At 52.5% G+C, this 6,189-nt stretch overlaps 1 long non-coding RNA gene across 1 annotated transcript; it reads right to left on the bottom strand.

Moving 5' to 3' along the window:
* Positions 1-596: 596 nt before the first annotated feature.
* LOC120227339 lies at positions 597-4,646 on the bottom strand. Its single transcript, XR_005527231.1, has 3 exons — positions 4,459-4,646; positions 3,084-3,722; positions 597-752 (listed from the first exon to the last, which is right to left on the bottom strand). It is a non-coding gene; the product is annotated as an uncharacterized LOC120227339 (long non-coding RNA).
* Between the last annotated feature and the right edge of the window lie 1,543 nt (positions 4,647-6,189).

Here is a 6,189-nt window from a genome sequence, read left to right as displayed (position 1 = left end):
TCAAGCTTGTAATGTGTCTCAGTCAAATCGATGTGTAAAGGAGAAATGTTAAAGGTGGGGAAAATGTAGCTGGGGATGCATTTGGATGCTCCAAGCACAAGGGCACAGAATAGGGACATAGGTGGCTTTCGTGGCTCTCAAAACTGAGCCGAAACGTGTTTCCAGGAGCGCAGTGGAGACTCTTCTCAGGGGCATGTGATCAAACTTAGCTCTGGAGCAGGGACAGCCGTATACGGCTTTTGTCACAAAATCTCAGTGTCATTCGTATAGTACATGCTGCTGTTGATTCTGCCCAGGATTTCAGTTAAACCCAAACTGCTGTTGGTAGAGATGCAATTACGTTAGAGAAAAACCGTTTCATTGTCTTGAGATGTTATGATTATGAAAAATGGCAACGTGAACTGCCATTAAGGCAGAAGAAAGTTAATGGTGTTTTGTGCCACCTCCCTGGGCCAGTGCACTGGCGTCGACATGATTTACTCCAGCAAAACGCAGCACACACACCTTCTCCCTTAATTACAAATAATTGTATTGTGTAATTTATACTAATGCCCAGTGCCCAAAAGTGCACATTCAGGAATAAAGAACTAGTTTGGGAGGGGGGGGGCGGATTATAAACAGGTGTAATTGCCGTCTCCTGGGGCTGAAGACCAGGGACATGTAATCAGGCTTCTCATCAGCGGGAGTCAGTCTGGCAGCCTCCAGTCACCGATAATTGTCGAGTCGCTTTGCCGTCCACCAAGAATTGCCTTCTGGGTAAGTGGACAAGGAGGATTAAACACATGGATTTCACTATGTGGTGAAACAGACACACGGGCTGCGTGAGCCCGTGAGTAATTGAGCATTCAAGTGAGGTAGCGCAGCCCCGCGGCACAGCGGCAAATCCACACCGAGAAGGCAGACCTCTGGGTGTCTGCTGGGTGATACATTCTAACGGGGACAAGCAGGGTCCGTGTGACCGTAAGTGCAAATCCATTTCATCTCTCTTGACAGCACATCTCGTGTACCATCACCTGCCTGAAAATTCACTTGCGAGCTGATCCGTTTTTGTGGTGATTTAATAAAAGCAGAGCAGACCAGGGCTCTCATTTACTGGTCTTTGCCGCACTGGGGCTGCTGACTCCTAATCTGACCCCTCCAGGCCTCGGTTTCCTTGTTTTAAGAATGGGGATAATCTTGACGGCATTGCAGATTGTCGTGCAGATGCAGTGAGACTGATAAGGATAAAATGGCCTCAGGCGCCTGGCTCATGGAAGGTGCCCGATGGGCGCACATTGAATCAGAATCAGACACTCACTGTCCCGGGCCCTGGGAGAGACTCCTTCAGAGGCTGCAAAACTGAACTGTGAAAAATCCAGGGCAACTGGTCCTCATGAATCTAACCCCGCCGTCAACCTAAAAGGTTCCCTGTCGATACAGGGGAATGAACGCCTGCTGAGAGCTGCATTCTGTCTGGTGCACAAGGAATCACGAGCTGGGCGCTGGGAACTCTCGGTGTTGTATGCTGAGACAATACGTGGATTGAGGGCTTTTTCTTTGCCTTGAACGGAGACCATTCCCCATGGGCCTTAACAGACACTAGTGGGGACCGGTGGCTGCATCTGCCTGGGTGTGCGCAGCAGCAAACACCCCCAAACAAGTTGTTCTTGAGTTATCCCTGGGGGAGTGCGAGTCCACAGGGCATTTCAGAGCAGGAAGCCAGGCATCCCCTGGGGGGAGACATGGAGAGGAAAGCCACCTGGGCTGCTTTGGGAGAGCTGTATCCCCGAGCCTGGTGTGACCTCAATGGCCCTGTGGCTTGGAGCTGTCTGCACACCCAAGGACGGTGTTTTGATAAGGATTATCAGAGCATGCAGCAGCCCCGCACATCTTTGGGGAGATGCTCATCTATTCATTCATGCAACGGATGTTGAGCAAGTTATTCAGCACTAGTCCCTAGCAAACATGGGCATACAGAGTATAATAAAACACAGGACACCCGTTAGATATGCAATGAGTAATTTTTAGTATCTGTATAAGTATGTCCTATGCTGCACCTGGCAACCCCATTCGCCAGATCAGATTAGGTCAGAGGTTCTCAAACTCATCACTATTAACATTTGGTGCTGGATAACTTTTTGTTAGGGGCTGTTCTATGCATTGTAGAATCAACATCCCTGCTTCTACCTGCTAGATGCTAGTAGTAACTTCCCCCCAGCTGTGGATAACCAAATATGACTCTAGATAACTTCCTGGGGGGATACAATTGCCTCTGGCTGAGAACCACTGGGTTAAAGTTTAGTAAGTAAAATAGATATTACAAGTGAGCCCAACAAAGAATTTGTGGCAGCAACTACCGGTTGCTTACCCAATATCTAGTCCCTCTCTTCCTTGCTAATAGAAATCTGCTTTTGGGGGGTTCATGTTGAACACTTCAAAAACTCTGAGGCTCAAACTGCAATGGAATGGCTACTGGGAATCCCCGAAGGGAGTGCCTTTCTGAACATGGAGAACAAGGGGACTCCGAGGGGAAGGGAGCGAAATTGGCAGTGTGCCAGCTGCAAGCTCCGTGGGCACTGGCCAGGCAGGTGTTGTGATTTTGCAGAAAGGAAACTTCTTGTGCTTCAGCCAGACTCTGTTCTCATATGCTGTGTTCCCAGAATCACTGACTCAATGGAAGAATTTATGAGGAGCAGGTTTATCTTGGGATCTGGAAACATGGGAAGTGAGCTCAGAGTAGAAACTTTTATTGTCTCTTCCCCTAGGCAGCAATGGCTCTATTTGCAGACAGACGGCTGGTGACTCTCCCAGGGTCCTAGAGGGAGCAAGTGGCAGGCCCGGTGGTTGACCAGCCATCACGTTCCAGAGTCGGGCTCCTCTCCTTGATGCCTGGGTCTCATCATGCTCATAAAAGGCTATGCGTCAATTATGCTTATTACCCAATTTACAGATGGAAAGATGGAGGCACACAAGGGTTAGCATCTTCTCAGCTCGAAAGTGGCCGAGCCGGGACCCAGCCCAGCCTGCGGGCTCAGGCCCACACGGTAACCACCTGGCCACGGGCCCAGGGTAATGAGCCCTTTGAAAAACGGTGAGTCACTTACCTTGGCTGTGCCTCAGTTTCCTCATTTGCCAAGTTGGGCTCTAGTAATCCTGCCCCACTGACTCACAAGGAGTGGTGAGAAAAGGGATCGGGGCCAAGGCTCCTGGAAACTTCCGTCAGGGAGGCACTCTGGCTGGTCTCGGGCGGCTCTGCCCCAGATCGCGTCCCCTGGTCCCCTGCGTTTCCCCACCTGGAGCGTGGGCGGCCCAGGACGAGAGCTCGGTGGCATCAAGCTCCCCTTGCCCGACTGTCCGGCTCCTTCCTGTGGACAGCAGGCCGCCCGGGGTGATGGTCCAGGCACAGGACCGGCGACCTCAGGCTCGTTCTAGGAAAGTGCACCCGGCCACGCCTGGCCCTGGCCCTGGGGCGGTCCCTGCGGTCACATCCCTGCGCAGGGACCCTCTGTGCCGTGTGACAGGAGCCCGGGCTCCTGGAGGCTCGTCCTGAGGGACGCCGCACGAGGCATCCGCTCTGGGTTCCGAGCTCCGGGCCAGGCCAGCTTCCGTTCTCCTCCCCGAGCTCGTCTTCGAGGCGGTGGCTCAGAGCAGTGCGTCATTCACTCGCTCACTTCACTCGCTCACCGACTCCTCACAGAGCGAGTCCTGTGCGTGGGGCGCTGTTCTGGGCCCCGAGGCTACAGCTGTGAGTGAAAAGACCGAGGCCGGTTCTCATGGAGCTGACCTTCCCGCGGAGGGGGAGGGGCAGTGAAGGTTAGCCCCCCCCAGTGCAATCACATAGACGTACACATGTGTGTGCACACAGGTATGTAAATGTAAGTGCATGTATGCACACACACACATATACATATATAATGTTATTCTAGGTACTAAAGATGTTATAAAAATCAAGCAATCAAGCAGTGTACTAGGATAGAGAGTTCTGGGGGGGCTACTTTAGATTGGGGGGCCTGAGAGTCCTCTGTGAAATGTGTCAATTGAGCAGAGGTCTGAATGAATTAAGGGAGGTTTACATGTGCATACCTGGGGAAGGGAAAATGGCATGTGCAAAGGCCCTGTGGTGGGAGTGTGCCTGGCATATTCTTTAAAAAAAAAAGAATACTGCTGTCCTCACACTAGTGGGATGAGTAGGAGCAAGAATAGTCAGAGTTCCGTAGGAGCTGCCAGTCAGGACACTAGGGTGGTGAGCCCTCTCGGTCGGCCTGGGTTAGGGGTTTTCTAGGACACAGGAAGTTTAGCCCTGAACCTGGGAAAGCCCCAGGCAAACAGGGACAAGTTCTTTATCCCACGTAACACAGAGATTTGGATCTTATTCTGAATAGGATGAGACTGGAGGGTTTGATAATGGACCCTTCTTGCTATGTGGAGGATAAACACTATAGAGACCAAGCATGGAAGCCGGGGCCACTGAGGGGGTACCTGGATGTTTGCACCATGGTGTTTGTGGCGGATGTGGCTGAAGCACTGGGAAGGTGGAGTTGTGTTTACAGGGATGGGGCAGGCTCTGGGGGGAGACCCGGATCTCAGACACCCACAGTGGCGTTACAAGTGGCTGTCCCCACCCTTGGTTCCCGTGGCCTCTCTGCATCCTGGCACGTCCGCTCTGGTTTTCCGTGACCATCCCACCACTCCCTGAAAGCCCGTCTCCAAAGGGTCCCCAGGGGAGTCTATGTGTTCTCTTCTCTCGGAAAGGCCCAGCCTGGATCCTGCAAGTTGAAGTTTATTCCTGATAAGGATGTGCAGCCCTCAGTTAACGAGGGGGTGAATTATTGAAAATCTCCTTAGTGGCTCTGAGTCCCCTGGGCCCTTTGTAATTTATCTGGGCAGCCACCTGTCCAGATGGGTTTGCTGGAATGTGCAACATCTGTAAAAGTCATATTTGCTGGAAGGAAATTCCTGAGTCCTCAGATGTTATCACCTGGAAAAAAGAGGAAGGAGGTTTTATGGACACGAAGGTTATTACAATAAAGCACCTTAATACCCACTGCTGTTGACGTCAGGATGTTGCCATACAGTTTGAAAGAGCAGTTTATGGGGCGATGATGTGTTTCTTTAAAAAACAAACCCCAAAAAAACCTCATTTGTTGGGGCGCCTGGGTGGCTTAGTCGGTTAAGCGTCCGACTTTCGCTTAGGTCATGATCTCGAGGTTCGTGGGTTCGAGCCCCGCGTCGGGCTCTGTGCTGACTGCCAGCTCAGAGCCTGGAGCTGTTTCAGAGTCTGTATCTCCCTCTCTCTCTGACCCTCCCCTGCTCATGCTGTCTCTCTCTCTCCTAGAAATAAATTAAAATATTTAAAAAAAAAAAACAAACCTCATTTGCTTTAACTTCTAAAGTGAAACAAAAACAGAGATGTTTGGCTTCTCATAATGCATTCATCTGGGCAATGAAATCTACAAAGCACCTACTAAGGGCAGGGCCCTGGGCCGAGGAGGAGAGAGATGGGTCAGGTCTCGTTCTCAGGCACATGGCCGGCAGGGGGACACAACAGGGGCATAAACAGCACACAGGGCGCAGCGGGGAGTGCAGTGAGAAAGGTCCCGAGGTTCAGAGAAGGGTAGGGGCTGCTGGGGGCGGGGTGGTGGTGGCAGAGGCTTTGGGAAGGCATGGCCTGTCAGTCAGCTTGCTTTTGCGGGCATGTAGCCGGAGCTCTTAAGGGATCTGACTCACGTGGTGGGGGAGTTGGTTGCCACCTATGGCAGACACCGGCTGTGAGTGGACCTCAGGGGGGCTGATTCAGCAGCTGGACAGCGTCCCGAGGGATCTGGGATGGGTCGGCCCCTTCCGGTTGGTTTGCAGGGCCAGGTGTTGGAGATCATGAGGACGCGGCCTCCCGTTGGCTCAAGGACTAGAGCTGGCGGTCGCTGGCTCCTCACCCCTTCCTGTCTTTGGAGAGGTAGGGCTAGGGTAGCGCTGAGACCATCCGGACAGTATACGTGACTCGGCCGTCAAGGCCTCCGTATAAACCTTTAAAAGCATACGGGGACCTGTCCCAGATTTTGCCCAAGAGGCTCCCAAAGAAGTTGAGAACCAACAGCAGGCCAGGCACTTGGGAAGCTTTTGTCACCTCAGGCTTCCCAGCAGCCCTGGAACCCCTGCCCCGTGTCCCCGCGGGGCCTCTCACAGCCGCCCCACTTTCTCTGGGCTGAAGAG

The sequence above is a fragment of the Hyaena hyaena genome, unplaced genomic scaffold (genome assembly GCF_003009895.1).
Source record: "Hyaena hyaena isolate Hyena2069 unplaced genomic scaffold, ASM300989v1 scaffold_2189, whole genome shotgun sequence".
Taxonomy (NCBI): Eukaryota; Metazoa; Chordata; class Mammalia; order Carnivora; family Hyaenidae; genus Hyaena; species Hyaena hyaena.
Note: the sequence above shows the minus strand (reverse complement) of the source record. Positions and strands in the feature narration are given on the sequence as shown.